The 24,245-nt window shown below is 43.0% G+C and overlaps 1 protein-coding gene across 13 annotated transcripts in view; it reads right to left on the bottom strand.

Moving 5' to 3' along the window:
• The window catches only part of SRPK2 (SRSF protein kinase 2), a 307,828-nt gene that overhangs the window by 164,455 nt on the left and 119,128 nt on the right, over positions 1-24,245 (bottom strand). Inside the window, exon 2 of one of the 13 annotated variants that reach the window (XM_043497266.1) lies at positions 1,903-2,004. The exons of the other annotated variants lie outside the window; for them this stretch is intronic. The gene's annotated coding sequence lies outside the window, so the exon portion shown is untranslated. The remainder of the gene's footprint in view (positions 1-1,902; positions 2,005-24,245) is intronic. 13 annotated transcript variants of the gene reach the window in all.

The following is a 24,245-nucleotide window of genomic DNA, read 5'->3' as shown; positions in this document are numbered from 1 at the left end:
GACTTGAGAGCAATTTTAGCATTGCTCTCCGTCATCCAGCTACATTGAACCCATGGCAAGATAAATCAAACTTCAGCTTGTTGATGCCCAGATCATCTTTTTGCCCCTCAGATCATATCCATCAAGCAACAACAGACTTTTGCTGTGTTTCAGAAACTTTTAAGGCCTTTGACCCAAATAATCAACACTTCACCTAGCAGTTTATCAAGAATGTGGCAGCAGGTTACTTGTCACAAAAACCTAAAGAATCTGCTACTTACATGTAGTAACTGTGGAAGTAGACTTCAAGACATCTGTCAATTATGTGCTGAATAATTCTATTCTTGAGTGATTTTTTCTTCTTTTTAATATCCTTTAGTTAGATATTTTAGACCTATATTCAAGATATATGATGCTGTTATGGAACACTGTCAAACTGTGTTGATTTCTGAAGCTACTTTGTAAGTCTTCCTTTTGATAAAAGGAAAGGTCAGCTGGATATTGTGAAAATTTAATGGATCACTGATGGTTGATTAAGTTTTCTTTATTTGGTATAAAATTCCCATATTGTGTTCTAACTAGGAAGTACAAAAATATTATGCTCTTGAAAATGGCAGGTTATGTATGACTAATTATTTGGGAATTAATGATTTTGGAAGGGTATAATGCCATTCCCAATTAAATCTCATGGAATAGTTTTCTCTTGTGTCTACTATTTAGATTTTTAATGTTTTATGGGATAAGGTGTTATGTTTTTTTCCTTGTTCACTATTAAAATATTGTTTTCATACCTATAGTACACAGAATATTTTTTTATGTGATAACTGTGGTTGATATTTAGTTCTACTATGTGTTAAATTTTCTCTCTCCTTCCTAATATGAATACTGAAAGTATATTTCTCTTCTGAGAAAACCTTCACTTGGTATTTTATATATTACTAGTATTGCTTTGATGACCAAGGAAAACAGGGCAGAGTGCGGGGGTGGCATAGAATTCTTGATGATACTATTCAGCGATAAAGTAATTGGGAACATAACTGAATATTTTTAATGGAATTCTTCTATTTGTATCAAATTGCTAACAACATATACAGTAGATATTTAAAAAAATACACCAAAGTAAAAGGTAAGTTAGAAAAGAATATCTGAGAGGATTATAATTAAGAGTCTCTTTATACAGTGATTTTTTTAATTTCCTTTTTATTTGTTAATTTTTTTTCAATTCACTTTTCTGACTCTTCCTTGCCTGCTATATTCATCTTCTTCTCCTTGCCTTCAAATACCTGCACAAATCTCCCCCAACTACATCTCATTTTGTAACTGGTCCCCCCTTCTCCTTTTCACTTCATCAACAATTGAAGTGTTGATGCCCCTTCATGTCCTTTTCCTCCCAACTTTATGCCTTCTTCCCCCTTCCCCCTATACATTTCTCTTGCAAGACTCCCTCAGGGTGTCTCACCTTCTCAGTCTCTTTTTCAGGTTTAAGATCTCTGAGGCAGGGATTGCCTTTATAGATCTATTTTGTATTACGTATCAAGATTACCTGTTCTTAGTAATAATTTGAAATACACACGTGATTTTCATGCACATTAGAATGGACTACTTTAGAATTTTGTTCACTTTTTTTTTAATGTAGACTCAAAAGACAATCCATATGCCTTCAACCTAAGAAAACTGATATAAAGGTGGTCCTTAAAACTAATATTCCATGCTATGATGAAGAAGTTGCCCCAAAGGAAAAGCACATCCTGATGGTTTTTAGAAATTTTTGTTTTCCAATATATACTTGAAAAGAAGTGAAGTTATTTAAGTCATGTTTTCCCATTTATACCCTTAGAGACCTGGAAATGTCAAATTAACTATAACATTCATAAATGAGCCAATGCCAGGAAGCTATAGGCACCATGACTCTTTAGAACCTACCTAGTTTTCCAGAGCTGGAGGATACTTCCGTATATTCCTGGCTGGTTTCATATGGCCCTCCCTATCTGAGTATTTATGCCTTGTGTCCTGAGCACCTAAGTCCTGTCAATAAATGGAATAACCAATACAGAGGCTATGAGAAGAAAGAAGCCTCAATACCAAGACTGTGGTTTTGAGATACAGCATTTAAAAACTCTATATAGATTCTATTCAGAAAATGTAACATAGTTTAAAAGCTAGAATACAAAAAGGAAATCAAATATCGTTACCTTTGTATATGAAACTAATGCATGTTTTTGAATAGATAACTAAAGTGATTCTATATCTTATTAACTGCTTTTGATTTATAAACAAAAAAAATAACTTTTATAGATAAGATAGGTAGTTTCTACATAATCAAGCATATAATGTTTTATTAATGATTTATGAGCTTTTCTCAGTTAAGTTTCATTCTCTAGACAGATTTTTTTAAAAGAATTAAATAGATGGTCAAACTGCAAAGTAACATGAAATTTCAAAATCCTGGCATCCCTAGCAAATAATTAGGCTGGAATAAAGCACATTATGAAAATATACATGCAAACAACTAGCTGTATGAGGTAATGCAACAAACATTAAAATGAAACCTGCAGCTAAATCAAGCCAATGGAGAACACTAAGCACTGGAAGGTATGGTGTAGGCTAAGGCCTTTCTGCAGTAAGACGCAGCAGCCATAGGAGGACAGCAGCAGTCCATGAGCTAAGAAGCAGGAAGTCACAATACAATATTGGCAAAAAGAAAAGGAGTACTTGGGGCACCTTAGAGACTAACAAATTTATTTGAGCATAAGCTTTCGTGAGCTACAGCTCACTTCATCGGATGAAGTGAGTTGTAGCTCATGAAAGTTTGAAATGAGCTGTAGCTCACGAAAGCTTTTGCTCAGATAAATTTGTTAGTCTCTAAGGTGCCACAAGTATTCCTTTTCTTTTTGCGGATACACACTAACACAACTGCTACTCTGAATACAATATTGGGTAGTTAAGAAGCATTTCTGCCCTAATAGCACCAACAGTGACCAATCAAACAAAAAAATCTTGAGATGTGTAAAGCGAACTTTGCAAGATAACACTGTCTGGCAAAACCACTTACCAGCAATTTTGGTTGAAAAGACACTGTTTATTGTTTTTGTCTGTTCTTTAATTTGTAATACTTCATTTGTTTTCCTATAGTTATCACTGTCTATTCTTTAATTTATTTTTGTCAAAATTTAACTCAACTAAGGTGGTGGAGTATGATTGCTTAAAGAATTATTACATAATTGGCTAAGATTGGAGAAAAATTGGTGTAATGCTTTTGTTTAAAATAATTGGTTAAGTTTTAACTAAGTAAAATACAAGTTTTAACTATATAAACTGGGGTCCAAAAGGAAGTTCTTTGGAACCTGACTCCAGGACACGGCCCAAGATCAAAGCTGCCAGACCTCAACACCCTGCAAACAATACTGTGCAGAAGCTGGAGTCCCCAGATGATCTAATCTTGACTTGCCATCAAGAAAAGTCTGTCTGCCTTATTGGGAGTGGCGAGCATTGTATGCTTAGCATGTATATTTTGTTGATCAATTATTAATAAATATAGGTTAAGGATATTACTGTTTAAGGCTCTTTCACTGGGAAAAAGTCCTGCAAACCCACAAGGTTATGCCCTGAGCCCAGGATGGGTACTTAAATTGACCAGGTTTTGCACCAAGCCCAGGACAAATTAACTGGGTTACACCTTGAGCCCATAGTATGGTAAAGGTGGGGTGCCCTAGATTGTGTGTGGGTCCCAGAAAAATAACTTGAGGTAGAAGATTTTCAAAAGCAGAACACTGGTATGCAAAACAACAGTTATTTACTAAATACTTCTACTTCTGGCCAATACCTAATAGAGAGAAACAGCCTAGCAGGCAAGCATGCTCTTTATGGCTGGTTGCCAGCTTTCCTTATGGATTGCACCTTCCTTGCTATGACTACTAGAAGCACAAAATCTTTATTAGGAATGTGGAATTAACAGGTCTTAGAAAACTTTAGATTCAGGAAATCAGAAAGCTTCATGATACAGAGGCCTTCTTAGAAAATTTCAAAAGGGCCTGCCTTGGGTACAGCATTTCTACAGACCAGTACATGGTAGAGCTGAGGCCGCAGCTCAGTGGACTCTTAGCAGAGGTGGCAGCTGAAATGCCTAAGGAACACATGAACAGTTATGAACTTTTTAAAAGACAGGCCAGAATCAGAATGGGGCTAACACCTGAGCATGCCCGTTGGCGGTTCAGAGCCCTAAAGTGGAAACTGGACGTGGCATTTTCCCGACATGCCTACCACATTGTAAAAAACTGGGATGCCTGGATATCAGGATCAAGCATTAAATCTCTGGAAGATCAGTCTTTCCTAATGCAAATGTAGCAGTTCTTAGAGGGTGTTCCTGAGGAAATAAAAAGATACATCCTAGATGGGAAGCCCAAAACGGTAATCGAGGCGAGGGAGATTGGAACCAAATGGGTGGAGGTGGCCGAAAAGAAAAAAATAGTAGCAGTTGGAGCAGATATCAGAAGGAGCAACCTGAGACAACACCCTATAACTGGGGGCAGCCCAAGGCCCCACCTACATCCCAAAGAAAAACCCAAACACCTTATCGTCACCCCACACCAGTCTCCAGCAACCCACCTTGCCCCTGTGACCGGTCAGCTGGGCTATGTTTTAAATGTAATGAGCTGGGGCATGTGAAAGCCAATTGCCCCAAGAACCCCAAAAGACTTCAGTTCATTAAACCGGAGTCACACCAAAGGTCCTCAGGCCCAGATGCCTCCCAGGTACCCTCAGAGCAAAGGGAAACAGAGTGTGGGCGGGAAGAAGGTTACAGTGTGGAGGCACACTGGAGCACAGGTGTCAGCTATCCACCAATCCTTAGTGGACCCCAAATTCATCAACCCAGAAGCCCAAGTGATGATTCAACCCTTCATGTCAAAATCTTTAAACTTGCCTACAGCCGAGTTGTCTGTCCAGTACAAGGGCTGGTCAGGAATGTGGACTTTTGCAGTCTATAATGATTATCCCATTCCCATGCTGCTGGTGGAAGACTCGACCAATCATGTGAAGCTAGCCAAGAGGATGGGAATGGTCACCCGCAGGCAGGCTAAGCAAGCTTTCACACCTATCCCTGTTCCTGAGCCTTCCACCAGGTGGCTGTCTGTGTTACCAGAGACCCAGACGGAGGTGATGGAACTGGATCCCCTCCCAACGATTGCAACAGCCATAGCGGATCCGGTCCCAGAGACCCACCAAAGCCAGTCTCTACGTAAAAGAATAAATGGACACAAATCAGACATCAAGAATTATAACATTCAAAAACCAGTCAGAGAACACTTCAATCTCCCTGGTCACTCGATTACAGACCTAAAGGTCACAATTCTCCAACAAGAAAACTTCAAAAACAGACTCCAACAAGAGACTGCTGAATTGGAATTAATTTGCAAACTGGATACCATTAAATTAGGCTTGAATAAAGACTGAGAGCGGATGGGTCATTACACAAAGTTAAACTATTTCCCCATGCTTGTTCCCCCCCCCCCACCACTGTTACTCTCACCTTCTCGTCAACCTGTTGGAAATGGGCCATCTTGATTATCACTACAAAGATTTTTTTCTCCTGCTGGTAATAACTCACCTTAATTGATCACTCTCATTATAGTGTGCATGGCAACACCCATTTTTTCACGTTCTCTATGTGTGTGTATATACATCTTCCTACTGTATTTTCCACTGCATGCATCCGATGAAGTGGGTTTTAGTGCACAAAAGCTTATGCTCAAATAAATTTGTTAGTCTCTAAGGTGCAGCAAGTACTCCTCATTCTTTTTTTTTCAAAAGCACATATTTTCTCTGAACACTAAGTTCACTGTGTGGCCTTAGACTTCCAAGGGACTGAAAAAATAGTTCAGACTGATCAATATGCGGTAACTAAATGCACAACAATCAATCCTGAATCAGCCAATTAACATGTTACACACTCATTAAGTACATCTCAGATAGAAACATGGTACTAACTGAAACATGGAGCCACACAACGCTGGGGAGGGAGGCTTTACTACCCTTGCTCCCCATCTTTCTCTCTCTGTCTCACACCCACCCACACCCCTGAAAAAAAGTTACATTAGCCAAAAGAAAGCCAAAGTAAAACAAAGCTTTCAAATTTTTCAACCCGTTTGTCACTGATGCAAATGCATCTGACCTCATTAATGCAATTATTATTATTCATTAAAACTAACACATAATGTTCTTACAGTGTATTGGTTTGTATATAAATGGATCTCTTACAAGCCTTGTAAACCTGTGTCTAGAGACTTTAGATGGTTATTCCATTTTGCCCTTTTCCAGGCTGTAATTATTGCAATTTTACAAACTACCACTCATCAACTCACCTGAGATGACTGAAAATTGGCTCTTTGATCTGACAACACTGTGACTGTCACATAGAACCACCTATGACTGCAGACAGCTCTCTCTCTCTCTCTTTAGAGACCAGGAGGTGACCTTCTACTGCTCTTTCACTATCATCAGGGATGTAGAGGGCAGGATGGAAAGTTACAAGCCCTTCCAATTTCCCAAAGCAGCAGCCACACATTTCTCCTCTCCCCCCACCTCCAAAAAAAAAAATTAGCAGTATATGCAAGAGGAGTGTCTAGATTTTTTTCTTCCAAGGCTGGTAAAACTTGTGACACTTCTGTAAGGCTGAATTACTGAACCTATGATTCCATGACTGAAAGCATGGATTGAAGATCTTTCTTTTTTCAAATTTGCCAAAAAATAGTTTTATCGGCACAGATTTTAAAATCTGAAATAATCAGATGTTTGTCTACCTAAAAAATTTCTTGGTCAGTCTCTCAATAAATTATTTCAGTTTAATTATCCTGAAAAAGATTGAAAGTAATTTGTGAGATGGAAAATCTCCCTCTTTTCTCTCAGGGAAAGGATCAGCTCTATGAACATGGATATACTACCTAAGCTGTCATAAATCTTAAAAAATGGTCAAATGTGATTTTCCAACTATATTATTCAAAAAGTTCACATGCAGGAAGAACATTAATCCTAGACTAAAGTTGCAAATAAAGTTACAGAAAGGAGCTCATGTTCTTGTATCAAAACCATCCAGTACCCCAACTTAAAGACAGAGTTATAGCTAGATCACTCAAGGAGACCTAAAAAAGTTTATGAAGGCTTCATAAAGGTTTTATTGCAAATCATTTAATTTATTTATTTATTTCACTCTTTATTTCATACATGCTCCACTGAGGTTAATTTAAACAAATAATCCCATCTGATTCATCCACAACATTAACACAATGGAAAAGGGAAAGTTAGTTACTTAAAACTATGTTTTTAGAGAGGGTAGTGTCTCTGAAAATCTGCACTGTGAAACTGAACCACTCCTGATCTGGAACGTTCTGGAAAACTGACCACTGTGTGTGGATGAGTGCTCCCTTATGGAGCTGAACGTTTGGGGTCAAAGACATAGAATATATCATTGACCAAAGCAATTCTGATTCCTTTCCCTCTAATTTAAAATGTTAATAAGGATTCCTAAGAAGTAGGGAAAGGTGCAGTTGGGGGAGTAGAGTGTAGATCTATGGAGATGATATACTTGAAAAATCAGAGAATGACAAAACTTTCTTTTTACAAGAACTGCCCCTGCAGATCCCATTTTGACAAATTACTCAGCTGTCCAACTCACAAAAAGAACACATTTTGCATAATGGCTCTCCAAAAACAAGCATTAAAATGGAATGCCAGATTAAAAAAAATACTACTGCAGGAACTTATGATTAGAACATTAGTGACAGATTTGTAAATCTGCTTTCAATCAAGTAGAATGTGTCCTCAATCCTTTCTGAATAAGGACAGTAGTCAAATCATAACATGTGAATGCAGTTTCGTTCACTTAGCCTTAGGCCTGGACTACACTACGAGTTTATGTTGGATTTAGCAGCGTTAAATCTGAATTAACCCTGCACCCATCCACACAACGAAGCCATTTTTTTTACATAAAGGGCTCTTAAAACTGATTTCTGTACTTCTCCCCAACAAGGGGATTAGCGCTGAAATCGACATCACCGTTTCGAATTAGAGTTAGTGTGGATGCAATTCAAAGGTATTGGCCTCCGGGAGCTATCCCACAGTGCACCATTGTGACCGCTCTGGACAGTACTCTGAACTCGGATGCACTGGCCAGGTGTACAGGAAAAGCCCTGGGAACTTTTGAATCTCATTTCCTGTTTGGCCAGGCGAGTTCATCAGGACAGGTGACCATGCAGAGCTCATCAGCACAGGAAATCATGCAGTCCCAGAATTGAAAAAGAACTCCAGCATGGACCGAATGGGAGGTACTGGATCTGATCGCTGTATGGGGAGAGGAATCCGTGCTATCAGAACTACATTCCAAAAGATCTCTGAGGCCATGAGGGACAGAGGCTACAGCAGGATGCAACACAGTGCCACATGAAACTTAAGGAGCTCAGACAAGCGTACCAGAAAACCAAAGAATCAAACGGACGCTCCGGGACCGAGCCCCAGACATGCTGCTTCTACGCTGAACTGCATGCAAGTCTAGGAGGGGCCGCCACCACTACCCCACCCCTGTCCGTGGACTCCGATGATGGGGTACTTTCTGCCATGCCAGAGGATTTTGCAGATGGGGAAGATGAGGGGGAGGAGGAGGAGCTTGGGGAGAGCACACAGCATACCGTTCTCCCTGACAGCCAGGATCTTTTTATCACCCTGACTGAAATACCCTCCCAACCCAACAAAGCCGGAGAAGGGATCTCTGGTGAGCGTACCTTTTTAAATATAATGCATGTTATAAAAGCAAGTTTTTTAATGATTAAGTAGCCCTGAGGACTTGGGATGCATTCGTGGCCAGTACAGCTACTGGAAAAGTCTGTTAACGTGTCTGAGGACGGAGAGGAAATCCGTCAGGGACATCTCCATGAAGCTCTCCTGGATGTACTCTAAAAGCCTTTGCAGAAGGTTTCTGGGGAGAGCAGCCTTATTCGGTCCTCCATGGTAGGACACTTTACCATGCCATGCTGATAGCAAGTAATCTGGTATCATTGCATGACAAAGCTTGGCAGTGTATGGTCCCACTATTTGCTGGCATTCAAGCAACATCCGTTCTTTAACTCTCTGTATTATCCTCAGGAGAGCGATATCGTTCATGGTAACCTGGTTGAAATAGGGGAATTTAATTAAGGGGACATTCAGAGGTGCCTGTTCCTACTGGGCTGTTTGCCTGTGGTTGAAAAGAAATCCTCCCAGAAGTTAGCCATGAGGTGTGGAGGCGGGAGGGGGGGGCACTGGCGCTGAGCTGTTCGCATTTGGCTAGCAGGGATCTTCCCTGATATCAGCCACGCAGTGGGGGGAGGGTAAAGTGATCTTCCCAGAGAATTGGATGTGGGGAGGGGGTTAATTTGGTTTCTGCTGCTGCACGTTAACAGGAAAACAGCAGCACTATATGGCCAACTCAACAGGCTTTGCTTGGTATGGAAAAGGAGGGCACTGCTGTTATGAAGGTTGCCGAAGCCGAAAGACTATGGCTTACCATGGCCGCCTGCAAGCTGAATTCTGTTGCCCGGCGCTGCGTGTGTGATCTCCAACACTAAAGCCGCAGGCACTCAATATAAGATGCAAAATGTGACCTTGTACCAAAATCACATGTAATGTGTATGTAATGTGAATAGTGTTGTTCACCACGAAAGAGTATAGCCATTGTTCTGTAAAATGCATCTTTTTAAATACTTCACTACCTTTTTTCCTCCAGCGGCTACAAATGTTTCGAGCCTCCCTCCTCCGTCCCAAAGGCTATCTCAGATAAGGCGGCAAAAAAAATGCACGTGCAATGAAATGTTCTCTGAGCTCATGCAGTCGTCCGGCACTGACAGAGCTGCGTGGAGGGACACAATAGCAGAGTACAGGAAAGTGGCCAATGAACGTGAGGAGAGATGGTGGCAGGAAGATTAGAGGAGGCATGAGGCAATGCTGGCGCTACTGCAGGATCAAACGGACATGGCTCCAGCGTCTGGTGGAGGTTCATGAATGGCAGTAGGATCACAGACTGCCGCTTCAGCCCCTGCTTAACCGCCCTTCCTCTTCCCAAAGTCCCACAGCCTCCTCACCCAGATGCCCAAGAACGTGGGGGGGGTGGGGAGGAGGCTCTACACACCCAACCACTCCACCCCAGTGGACAGCCCAAGCAACAGAAGGCTGTCATTCAAGAAGTTTTAAAGTGGCCTTTTCCTTCCCTCCTACCCTCCTCCCACATCCCACGCGGGCTACCTTGCAAGTTCTCTCTCTATTTTTATAATCAATTAATAAAGAATACATGTTTTCTAAACGATAGTGATTTTATTTCCTTTGCAAGCAAGCTGTGATCGAAAGCGGGAGGGCGCGTGGCTTACAGGGAATTTAGAGGCAACCAAAGGGAGCGGGGGTTCATCAAGGAGAAAGAAACAGAAGTGTCACACAGTACCCTGGCCAGTCATGAAACTGGTTTTCAAAGCTTCTCTGATGCACAGTGCTTCCTGCTATGCTCTTCTAACTGCCCTGGTGTCTGGCTGCGCGTATTCAACGGCCAGGTGATTTGCATCAACCTCCCACCCCGCCATAAACTCTCCCCTTTACTCTCACAGAGATTGTGGAGCACAAAGAAAGCAGCAATAACAATGGGAATATTGGTTTTGTTGAGGTTTCTGAGCGAGTCAGTAAACTGCGCCAGTGACCCTTTAAACGTCCAAATGCACCTCTACCACCATTCTACACTTGCTCAGTTGAACAGCTCCTTACTACTGTCCAGGGTGCCTGTGTACGGCTTCATGAGCCAGGGCATTAAAGGCTCCCCAAGGATAACTATAGGCATCACAACATCCCCAACAGTTATTTTCTGGTCTGGGAAGTAAATCCCTTCCTGCAGCCATTTAAACAGACCAGAGTTCCTGAAGACATGAGCATCATGAACCTTTCCCAGCCATCCCACGTTGATGTTGGTGCAACGTCCCTTGTGATCCACCAGTGCTTGCAGCACCATTGAAAAGTACCCCTTGCGGTTTATGTACTGGCTGCCCTGGTGGTCTGGTCCCAAGATAGGGATATGCGTTCCGTCTATCGCCCCACCACAGTCAGGGAATCCCATTGCAGCAAAGCCATCTACTATGACCTGCACATTTCCCAGAGTCACTACCCTTGATAGCAGCAGCTCAATGATTGCGTTGGCTACTTGCATCACAGCAACCCCCACAGTAGATTTGGCCACTCCAAATTGATTACCAACTGACCGGTAGCTGTCTGGCATTGCAAGCTTCCAGAGGGCTATTGCCACTCACTTGTGAATTGTGGGGGCTGCTCTCATCTTGATATTCTTGCGCTTCAGGGCAGGGGAAAGCAAGTCACAAAATTCCATAAAAGTGCCCTTACGCATGCGAAAATTTCGCAGCCACTGGGAATCATCCCAGGCCTGCAACACTATGCGGTCCCACCGGTCTGTGCTCGTTTCCCGGGCCCAGAATCGGCATTCCACAGTCTGAGCCTGCCCCAATAACACCATGATCTCTAAATTGCGGGGAAACGTGATTTTAGAGAATAGTGTGTTCATGTCCTCATCTCTGTGCTTCCCGTCGCCTCCTTGCCTGATTTTTCAGGTCCTGGTTCTGCATAAACTGCACGATAATGCGCGAGGTGTTTACAAAGGTCATAACTGCTGTGGTGAGCTAAACGAGCTCCATGTTTGCTGTGCTATGGTGTCTGCTCCTGCTCGGGCAATCCAGTGAAAAGGGCGCAAAATGATTGTTTGACGTTGCTCTGATGGAGGGAGGGGTGACCAACAACTTGGCTTACACGGTTGGCTTACAGGGAATTAAATTCAACAAAGGGGGTGGCTTTGCGGGAAACAGAATGGCCCCCTCAAGGATAGAACTCAAAACCTCAAGGATAGAACTCAAAACTGGGTTTAGCAGGCCGTTGATTTTACGGAGGGAGGGAGGAGAAAATGAATACAAAACAAATCTGGTCTATTTCTTGTTTTGAGCCACTTCATCTATCTTTATACATCTTGCTGGCAGTAGACCGTGCAGTACGACCACTAGCCATCGTCATCTCCTGGGTGCTCGGCAGAAGACGGTGCAGTATGACTGCTGGTCATCATCGTCTCCTAGCTGCTCGTTAAAAGACGGTGCAGTAGGACTGCCAGCAGGACTGAACTGGCATGAGACGAAACTTAAAAGGGTAATGACCTGGCTGAGTCCTTCCCATGTTTTCCCAGGCGCCCCTGACCTCATCAAGGTCGGTTAAAAGAGCACCCTGGACTATGTCGACGACAGCTACCAGTCATACTGCACTGTCTGCTGCCAAAAGGCAATAAGCTGCTGCTGTGTAGCAATGAAGTACCGCGTCTGCCAGCACCCAGGAGACGTACGGTGATGGTTAGCTAAGCGGGCTCCATGCTTGCCGTGGTATGGCGTCTGCACGGGTAACCCAGGAAAAAAGGCACGAAACGATTGTCTGCCATTGCTTTCACAGAGGGAGGGAGGGAGGGAAGGAGGGCCTGACTATATGTACCCAGAACCACCTGCGACAATGTTTTAGCCCCATCAGGCATTGGGATTTCTATGCAGAATTCAAATGGGCGGCGGAGACTGCAGGAACTATGGGATAGCTACCCACAGAGCAATGCTCCGGAAGTCTATGGTTGCCTCGGTACTATGGACGAGCTCCGCTGACTACATGAACTTAGAGCATTTGTGTGGGGACAAACACAATTGACTGTATAAAAAAGCTTTCTACAAAACTGACTTCTATAAATTCGACCTAATTTCGTAGTGCAGACAAGGCCTTAGATACACTCCCCTACTGACTTACTTCAAAAGGCCAGAGAAAAGTAAAGATTGCAAGGTATTTACGTGCCAGATATGCTAAACATTCATTTGCCCCTTCATGCTTCGGCCACCATTCCAGAGGACATGCTTCCATGCTGATGACACTTGTTAAAAAAATAAGGTGTTAATTAAATTTGTGACTAAATGCCGTGGGGGAGAATTGTACGTCCCTGCTCTGATTTACTTGCATTCTGCCTTATATTTTGTGTTATAGCAGTCTCAGATAATGACCCAGCACATGTTGTTCATTTTAAGAATACTTTCACTGCAGATTTGACCAAACACAAAGAAGGTACCAATGTGAGATTTCTAAAAATAACTACAGCACTTGACCCAAGGTTTAAGAATCTGAAGTGCCTTTCAAAATCTCAAGGATATGGTGTGGAGCATGCTTTCAGAAGTCTTAAAAGAGCAACACTCCAATACGGAAACTACAGAAACCGAACCACCAAAAAAGAAAATCAACCTTCTGCTGGTGGCATGTGACTCACATAATGAAAATGAACATGCTTTGGATTGTTATCGAGCAAAAGCCGTCATCAACATGGACGCATTTTCTCTGGAATGGTGGTTGAAGCATGAAGGGACATATGAATCTTTAGCACATCTGCCACATAAATACCTTGCGACGTCGGCTATAACAGTGTCACGAGAACACCTGTTCTCACTTTCAGGTGACACTGTAAACAAGAAGTCGGCAGTATTATCTACTGCAAATGTAAACAAACTTGTTTATCTGATCGATTGGCTGAACAAGTAGGACTGAGTGGACTTGCAATTTTATATTTTTTTATTTTCGAATGCAAGGTTTTTTTGTACATAATTCTACATTTGTAAGTTCAATTTTCATGATTAAGAGATTGCACTATAATACTTGTATTAGGGGAATTGAAAAACAAAATTTCTTTTGTCTTTTTACAGTGCAAATACTTGTAATCAAAAATAAATATAAAGTGAGCACTGTACACTTTGTATTCTGTGTTGTAATTGAAATCAATATATTTGAAAATGTAGAAAACATCCAAACATATTTAAATAAATGGTATTCTATTAACAGTGCAATTAATCATGTTTTTTTTTAATTGCATGATTAATCGCGATTATTTTTTTTGATCGCTTGACAGTTCTAATAGAAAGCAATTAAAAAGTCCAAAGACAAATTATGGTAGAAACATACCTTAGCAATAAGTATGTCATTGGTAGAATGATAATAGCGAGACTGGTGAAACGTGGCTAGATAGTAAGCAAACTTCACATTGATTTCAAAACAGAGGTATCAGACACTCAAGGAGTCAAGCATATGTCTGCCAGAAAATGAAAATGGTTATATGCTTTCAACATTAATAAAATGTATTGTTCAACATTTTGTAAAAATATGGAGAAATATCTAAATAATTTAACAAACAACTGGGGGGGAGTGGCATTTTCGAGTTAGGTGATACGAGTCAAAATTGTCACATGTGCAATTTGACAATTTTGCTTTGCATTTATATTCTTTCTATGTTTGTTGTCTAATATTTTCTTCCAGCAATCACTATCACTTCAGAAGACCTTATGAAATACATCCACACAATAGTACAGGCTTGCAGTTAGTAACACAATAAAATGGAAGTAACTGGAGTTCACAGAGATATGTGGCCCCTATCTGTATTCCACTGTGGTTATTCCACTGTCAGCAGGCACTCCATGCACTTAAGACCAGAGAATTCTAGTAAGTAGTGTCCCCGCCGGTCACACCTGACCTTTGCTCTCCTTGTGCTCCTATGCTGAGGGGCAGAGCAGACTGACCCCTCTGCAGTTCCCTCTCTTACTGTGGATCAGAGATGATCTGAAGCAGAAAGGAAGGAGGGCAGGTAATGGAATAAAAGTAACACATAATCAGTGACATAATCAGTGGTTCTTCACTCCCCACATAAGAAAACTCCTGGAAACACCAAAGGAACAAAAGACTTAACTGGGGGAAGTGCTGGACGGAGGCTAAAGGGATTTCTAGCCTGTGTCTGAAAAAAAAAAACCTGTTACCTACCTCTCATAACTGTTGTTCTTCAAGATGTTTTGCTCATGTTCACTCCAGCAGGTGTGCCTGCAGCGCATTCATGATCATCAGAAGGTTTTTCCCCTAGCAGTACCCCTTAGAATGGTGCCCTCATAGCGGTATATGTAGGACACTGCCAACCTGCTGCCTGCTCAGTTCCTTCTTGCCAGAAGACTCCAACAGAGGGGAGGCGGGTGGGACTTGGAATGGACATGAGCAACACATCTCGAAGAACAGTTACAAGAGGTAGGTACCGGGTTTTTCTTCTTTGAGTGCTTGCTCATGTCCATTCCAATAGGTGACTCCCAAGCAGTTTCTCTGGAGGAGGGGTCGGAGTTCACCTGATTGCTGACTGTAGGACTGCCCTGCCAAATGCTCCATCATCCCTCGCTTATTGGGTGATGGCGTAGTATGACATGAAGGTGTGAACGGAAGACTATGTTGCTGCTTTGCATGTGTCTTGAACAGGGACATGCGCGAGGAAAGCTGCAGATGAAGCCCGAGCAGTTGTGGAGTGTGCCATCAATGGTGGGGGCGGAACTTTGGCCAGGCTGTAGCACATTCTAATGCATGACATGATCCACAACAAAATGTGCAGCAATGAGATGGGAAGCCCTCTCATCCTTTCGGCAATTGCAATAAAGAGCTGTGGTGACTTACAAAATGGCTTCGTGAGTTCAATGTAGAAGGCAGCTAAGGCACGCCTGACATCCAGGGAACAGAACATCCGCTCTCCGCCAGTGGCATGAGGCTTAGGGAAGACGACCGGTAAAAATATGTCCTGATTCACATGGGAGACCACCTCGGGTAGAAACGCAGGATGAGGACACAGCTGAATCTTGGCTTTGTAAAAGATGGTATAGGGGGACTAGGAGGTAAGCGCTTAGAGCTCAGAGACCCTTCTGGTTATAGACACCAGAAAGGTAATATTCCAAGAGAGGTAAAAAGAGGGCAGGTGGCCATGGGCTCAAATGGAGGACCCATGAGCCTGGACAAGACTAGGTTGAGGTCCCACTAGGGAACAGGCTGCCGCACGTGGAGGTAAAGCCTGTCGAAGCCCTTGAGCAATCGGCCCACCATGGGGTTTCTGAAGACTGATCTACCCGCTGCCTGTGATGGCAACCAGGTGCACTTTTATAGATATTGCCAGCCCTTGTTGCTTCAGGTCCAGTATATAGTCCAAAACTAGGGTAACTGGCACTTGCTGCAGTGGAACACCCTTCTGCAGGGACCAAATAGAAAACCGCTTCTATTTTGCCAAATATGGGGCTCAGGTGGAAGGTTTCCTACTTCCTAGGAGAACTTCTCTCACCGAGTCCGAACATTTGAACTCCAACAGGTTCAATCATGAAGTTTCACACCATAATGTGGAGGGATTCCAGGTTGGGGTGCTGGAGCTTGCCGTGATTCTGAGTGATGAGGTCCGAACATAAGGGAAGGGTTACTGGTCTGTCGACCGATAAGCTTAACAGCACGGTGAACCAGTGCTAGCGGGGCCATGCCGGCACTATGAGGATCAATGAAGCCCTGTCCTGGCAGACCTTGAGGAGGACTCTGCGTATGAGAGGGAAGGGTGGGAACGCATAGAGCATGCGACTCTTCCACATGAGGTGAAACGCATCTACGATGGAGCCTGGGCTGTACTGCTGGTACTTCCTATTGCTCCGTGTCGCAACAGGTTTATGTGAGGAAAGCCCCACTTCTGGAAAATTGAAAGGGTGATGTCTGGCCCGAGGGACCATTTGTGACTGAGGAACAAGCGGCTGAGTTGGTCAGCTAGCTCGTTCTGCGCCCCCAGAACATACGACACTTGTATGTGCATTGAGTTGACGATGCAAAATTTCCACAGTGCTAGGGCTTGCTGGTACAGGGGAGAGGCGCGAGCACCACCCTGTTTGTTTACATAAAATGTCGCGATGGTGTTGTCTGTGGGCATTGATACACATCTGCCTCAAAGGTGGTTCTTGAACACTTGGCATGCCAGACGGACAGTCCTCAACTCCCACACGTTGATGTGCGGTGATAGTTCTGCCTGCGACCACAGGCCTTGAGTTCTGATCCTGCCTAGGTGCACTCCCCACCCCAGCACTGAGGCTTCCGTGACCAGCGACATGGTAGGTTGCAGTTTGGCAAAGGGAACTTCCGGACAGACCACTTGTGGCTGTAGCCACCAGCATAGAGATTCGAGAATGGGAGGGGAAAGGGTAACTATCCTGTCCAGTGAGTCTCGGCTGGGTCTATACAATTGAGTCAACCATGCATGGAGGGGTCTGAGACATAGTCTGGTTTGCTGGATCACATATGGGCATGCCACCATATGCCTCAGCAGCTTCATACAGTTTCTGGCCATTGTAGGGGGGAACTGGCGGAGATTCTCGATAATGTCCCTGAGGGCTTACAAACGTGGCTCGGGCAGGGATGCCCTGGCTTGCACAGAGTCCAAGAGAGCCCCTATGAACTCTATTATCAGTGTAGATACCAGTGTGGATTTGGGCACGTTTAGTATGAGGCCCAACCTGAGGAACGTGGTTTGGGCCAGGGCCACATACACCTCCACTTGTGCTTTCGACTTGGCCTTGATGAGCCATGGTATGGGAACACTTGTACCTGATGTTTGCAGAGGAAGGCTGCCACGACTGCCATGCACTTCATGAACACCCTGGGGGCCGTCAAGAGCCCAAACAGGAGCACCATGAACTGGTAGTACTGGCTGCTGGCCACAAAGTGAAGAAACCATCTGTGGGCCGGGATAACGGAGACATGGAAGTAAGCATCCTGCATGTCGAGGGCAGTGTACCAGTCCCCCAGATCCAGGGAAGGAATGATAGAGGCTAGGGAGACCATGCAAAACCTGGCTTTCTTGATGAACGCATTGAGGTCTCACAAATCCAGAATAGGTCGCAATCCACCCTTAGCCTTGGGGATAAGGAAATATCAGGAGTAAAATCCCTTACACCTGAACTCCTGAGGAACCACCCCTAGAGCGAGGAGTGATTGCACTTCTTGGAGAAGAAGTTGCTCGTGAGTAGGGTCCCTGAAGAATGACGGGGAAGGTGGGTGGGAAGGCAGAAGGGAACAGAACTGGATAGACTATCCCACCCCTATTTTGCTCAGAACCCAGCGATCTGTTGTGAGCTGGGACTGAGCACAGCAGAAGTGGGATAGCCAGTTGACAAAGGGAGGATAAGGATCCGGAGTGAGTCCTGGTGATATGTCCCCAGGTGCACCTTCAAAAGTTAGGTTTCGGCCCTGGGGGCTCTTTGGACGAGCTCTGGCCTTGGCCTGAGGAGGACTGTGACTGGCGCCACCTATTATTCCTGCCCCTTCTCCTGGCTGAGTGGTCCAGAGTAGAAGCAGGACAGGGGCTGGGGTTTGAAGGACTTCCTCTGGAGTGCAGGAGTATATAACCCCAGGGACTTCAATGTCTCCCTCGAGTCTTTCAGACTGTGCACGCAGGAGTCCATGTTCTCGGCAAACAAGTCAAAAGGCAGGTCCTGAATGGTGTGCTGGACCTCCGGGGGCATGCCCGAAACCTGTAACCAGGTGGTCCGTCTCATGGTGATTGCTGTGGCGATGGTCGAAGCCACAGAGTCAGCTGAGACTAGGGCAGCCTGGAGGGAGGTCCTTGGTACCACCTTGCCCTCCTCAAGAAGTGCTGCGAACTCCGGGCATGAGTCTGATGGGAGCAATTCCTGGAACTTAGCTAGTGCTCTCCAGGAATTGAAGGCATAGTGGCTGAGCACTTCTTGCTGATTAGCAACGTGAAGCTGGAGCCCCCGGTCAAGTAGACTATGGCCAAAAAGATCCAGCTTCTTAGCATCCCGTGACTTTGGGGCAGGACCCGGTTGACCTTGCTACTCTTTGTGGTTCGCCACACCCACCACTAATGTTCTAGGCTAAAGGTGAGCCTGATGATAGGCCCAAGGAGTCCAAAAGTGCCATTGTACCGGCCCCTGCCACTGTGGGGGCCCGGATACCACCGGCGCCAGCACATCCCGCGATCTGCGGTGCCGGGACCGGTGCCAGGACCGGGACCAGTAACGACTATGTCGGGAGATCGACAACTCGTTATTCAAGTCCGAATAGTCTAAGCCAGACCATGGAGGGGCGGAGCCCGACGGTGCTGGGGAATGCTATTGCAGTGACAGGGCGCAGCGCCGTAGCATCATTGGCTTGCCCCGATGCTGAATGGGTGGCAGTGCCACCATCGGTGCCACAAAAGGTGCTGTAGATTGCGCCGGTGCTGGGACTTGTGCCGCCGCCTGGACCAGTGCCGGTGGTCATGTCACAGGGCCGGGAACTGTGCCATCATGGCAAGAAGATCCCATGTGGCCTCAGAGGTATCCAGAGTGGAGGGGAGATCAGTCTTGTCCTCCAACTCCTCCTGAGTCGGGGAGTCCACAAGCACTGGATTTGATGGAGCCCCTGGCAGGGCCAGAGTTGACAGTGCCGGGATCTGAGGGCCAGGCCATGAGTGCCCTGCCGTAGGATGCATCCCACTGGGATCCCTGTGTTTTTTCTGACAGGGGATGACCCCTTTCTGCCTTCTTCTTCTTCTTATGTAGCACCGGGGACTGAGAGCAGTGCCGCATGATCGAACTCGCTTTGTGAGCCGGGGAGCGGTGTCGATGCTCCCTGAAGGAGTCTTATTTTGGTGCCGAGGCATTCCACATGAAAGCCGGAGCGCTGCGCACCAATGTCACCAGTGCTGCTTCCAGTGCCGGCTGAGGGCGAAGACTGCCTCCATTAAAAAGGAGCTTAAGGCGATAGACCTGCTCTCTCTTCGTCCTGGGTCTAAAGCTCCTGCAAATGGAGAACTTACCTGTTTGATGACCCTCACCCAGACACTTAAGGTACAAGGCGTGCGGATCGCCCTTGGACAAAGGCTTCCAGCAGCGTTCGCAGGATTTAAACCCCCTGAGACCGAGACATAACCCGGTCAGGGGAGCTAGGGCAGGAGGGGTCCAGGGGGTAGCCACTACGTAGGCACTTGCGAAGCAAGAGACTGAAAGAAGCTCCAATGACCATCACTGGCAGTAAGAGGGAACTGAGTAGGCAGCAGGTTGGCAGTGTTCTATATACCGCCAGGAGGGCGTCACTCCAGGAGACTCCACATCCAACCCAATGGGTATCACTAGGGGAAAAACCTTCTGACGATCGTGCATGTGGCGCACGCACCTATTGGAATAGACATGAGCAAGCACTCGAAGAACCATCTGTGGATCCCAAGCTGCAAAGCAAGTCTGCAAGCCTGCTTGTATCAGCCAGGGTGAGAATTTGCTAATTCACACCCTATCTTTCTAGTATTTTAGGCTTAGTTTACGTTTTTGTTGATTTACTAGGTAATCTGCTTTGATCTGTTTGCTATCACTTATAATCATTTAAAAAGTCTATCTTTCTGTAATTAAGAAACGTATTTTATGTTTTAATCTAAACCAGTAAGTTTGGAGTGAAGTGCTTGGGAATCTTAGCTCAGGGGCAGGGGCTGTTGCATTTCCTCTCCACATTGAGGGAGGGACGAACTCTATGAGCTTACATTGTATAGTTCTCTGTGCAGTGCAAGACAATGCAATTTTGGGTTTATATTCCAACACCATCATGATACAGTACCTTGAGGGGGAGGGTAGTAACATGGAAATACATAACTTAATCCGGCTCTTTTGCTTCAAACAAAGGTAGTAAACTAATGCACCTTGTTTAATTCAGAACATTACACATCTTATTATCCAGGTACAATAAAAGAAACATTCAACAGCTAAATTTGAAATTAATGCATTACACTCACATAATCCATTATATTTGCATTTTATAACAAGGGAAAAGGGTACATTTTCCTCAAAACTTATATTATTATTCTTCAAACTTATTCTTTTAAACACAGAAAGACTGAACATGTAAAAGACACTTCTCTTTAAAAAGTACATATGCAATATATCTTTTCACTAATTATATGAAAAAACACAAGGTATACTGTATGTCCCACATGGAAAAAAACAATACAAAAACTTGTCCTGAAGAAAAGCTAAATCTTTAGAAAATCTTCTAACAAAAAACAACATTAGCATTTCTTGTGTGTAGTATATTACCCTCTCCATGTTTACATTATTACTGAACCTAATTACATCATAACACAACAACTTATTTATTTACAAATTCCATTTAAAATATTACATTCATGTGCATTATCTTCTTAAATGTAACAATATATCAATACTCAGTTGAATACAATTTAAAAAATGCACTCAACAAAAACTACAGTAGAAATTTCAGATTCATTTCCAATATTTACGTAACATTTATGAGAGCATATTGTATATCTTGACATATGCATACAGAAGAAAAAAGCAAATAAGTTTTAAAACAAAAAACAAAAGGGAAAATTTGGTTTCTCCTAAAGTCATGTAAAGGATGAAGATTTTACTGTTTTAGGCCTCAGTTCCACAATTTGCTGTTTGCAGGCAGTGTACTACGCATGCGTGGAACTTAATGGGATGGCACAAGGGCATCCAACACTGAGGTCTTAAATGTGAACTAAAAGTCTTGTTAATAAGTACAAAGTACAACTATGTGCCATCTTTACATTGCCTTTCTGGGCCCACTTTGTCAATCTTCAGACTGGAAAATCATCCCAGATAAGCATGACAATTTTAAATACAAACTTGACTATTTAGCTTTTTTGTTAAAATTAACTATATCTTCCAGATATATCAGAGCAGCAGTAACCAAAATCTAGTTTAAAGCTACATTTGCATCAACTTTATAGGCATAAAGTTCATAGTCACCAAGGGAAAAGAGTCAGTTACAAAGATATTTATCATTGTTATTATTTCTTTTTAAAACCTAACACATACACACACACTCTCTCACACACACTTAATGGTAACATTCTTTGTAATAATCATTCTTGGCTACTTATTATGTAGATGTCTACTTGTTATGTTATGTTTCCTTAGTATACAAGTCAGGAAATGGACAACCAGCAACACTTGTACAGAAATATCTTCTCTTGAACACTACAATAGTCTTTAATACCTGATGTCAAGTAGATAGAAAGACAGAACTAAAGAAAAACTGAGGAGGAGGATTAACAGGAGAATAAAGAAGATAGATGCAGATGAGAACAATGGAGGGAGGGAGACAACAATGGTGGTCCAATTTTTGGTATCAATTTTTCCCCACTATGAATTATGTAGATCTCTGAAATTTAAAAGTAAACTTAAAAACTACTGGCAACCCACTAGATTACCATAACAATATATTTACTGCTGCTAAATAACTTTAAAACATTGGAATATCTGGATGAAATTTCAAGGACACAAAACACTGCTGTATGAAGACTGATGCCAAAGTTCAAAAAATTCAGATTTATGAAATCAGAAACAGGGAGCCCAAAAAAAAAAAAAGATTTTTTTTTTTATTTACAGCATGCTTTAAGTTTAAGGGCACATTCAGCTGTAACTATCATCTGAAATGATGGTGAAACAATGGCATTACTATGAGTGGTCTTTAACAAGAATTTTACTTAAAGAAAATAAATACGTTAGCACATTGACTAAAGTGAAATGGATATTTCATGTTTTTCACAAAAAGTATTTTAAAGAATATCCATCCTTTAGTCATTATGGCTAAAATGCCAAAATTTATCATGTCTGTACTCTGATTACAAGTCTATTAAATTAGTTGAGCATTCTCTTTTTTGTAATGGTTGTGTGCCTTATTTTCTATTATTTTCAGTATGCTCAATATAACACAATAGATACCAAACTTAGTTTTGACAGGTTTCAGAGGGGTAGCCGTGTTAGTCTGTATCAGCAAAAACAAGTCCTTGTGGCACCTTAGAGGCATAAATTCTGTATAGGTTGGCTGGCATATGCTAGGTAATAGAATCATGGGGCTAGGAGAGGCTACATCACCACAATCTAATAGTTTTATAATTTTGCAAAAAAGTCTTCCTGTAACAATTAAAGACATGGATTTACAACAGGAAGGAAAGGAGAAAATAAATTTTTAAAAATCAGTGAGCAAAGCTGCTGAATCTACGACAGATGAAGAACAGAAACCACTAGGGAGATCTCTATTTTTCTTAATTGTTCTTTTTGGTACATTCATGGTAAATGTCATTGAAGTACCAAGGTAGATGATAATTAATGATCTAGTGCCCCTTTTCTTAAATTGATTTGCTTCTGGTAAAGATCTCCCAATGTTCTGACAGCAACGCTCAAGTTAGCTGAAAAACTAAAGCACTAGATCCTTTCAATTGCCTAAGAAATTAGAATATAAACCACACTTTAATAAGCTTACATAGTTACTGTGTTTTTAAATTTGAGAAGAAGGGTAGTGGTATACGCAGAGCACAGACCTGAGAATCAGAAGGCCCAAGGGCTATTCCCAGCTCTTCCATACATGTACTAGGTGAACTTAGATAAATCACGTCTCTGTATCTATTCCCATACATAAAATGGCGATACTACTACTTACCTATGTCACCAGGATGTTATAAAGATAAACACGTTAATGTTTATGGGACACTGAAATGTCTGCATAGAAAGGTGCACTAGAATGTATGCATATATACACACACACACATATATATAAAACAAGACAGCAAAATGTACTGTGATACAAAGGTTTTCTAGGAAAATATTTGAGATGGCCATTTCAGTCATGAGCAGCAAAGCCCGTTCCAAAAGCTGGGTTTCCTACTACAGTTTAGGACATATGACCAGAGCTCTCAGTAACAGCAAATTGTCTTGGCTCTGCCCAGCTGGGAAAACCCCCATATGAGACTGCTTCCAGAGCTGAAATATACAATACTTCAAAAACTTAATATGTTCTATAAATTGGTTCCCAAAACACAATCCCCAAGATATATTTCTACAGGGCATAAGAAGCCCCAAAAAGCCTGATTAAAAAATGAATTGATTCTCACCAAGGGAGCAACAGAATGGCAAAGCTGGCCATTCAGAGCACAGAAATCACTAAGTAGAAAGAGAAACCCCAAAGGTTGCAAGTATATTTAGAAAATTAGATTTATTTATTTTGACTGCATCCACTGAGGCCTGAATATCTAACACAGTGTCTGGAGTCTGTGTGTAGGGATGACCACGTGGCCACTTTACAAATTTTTTTCAAAGAAAGCAAAGGATTTTTGTACTCATAGAATGAAGATGACTCTGATTTAATGAGCTGTGACTGACTTAGAATAAAGCCCTTGGCTTTGCAAGCCTCTTTAATGTACAATTCAGACACCTGGAGATCAAGGATTTTCATACTTTGTTTGCCCTTAGTGCTGGATAGTACAAAATAAAGAGAGCTTTCTAATGTTTCTTTCATGATTGAGTATTTTTTAATCACCCTGTACACACTGAATAAAT

The sequence above is a fragment of the Dermochelys coriacea genome, chromosome 1, assembly GCF_009764565.3.
Source record: "Dermochelys coriacea isolate rDerCor1 chromosome 1, rDerCor1.pri.v4, whole genome shotgun sequence".
NCBI classification, from domain to species: Eukaryota; Metazoa; Chordata; order Testudines; family Dermochelyidae; genus Dermochelys; species Dermochelys coriacea.
This window is presented reverse-complemented; position numbering and strand designations above follow the sequence as displayed.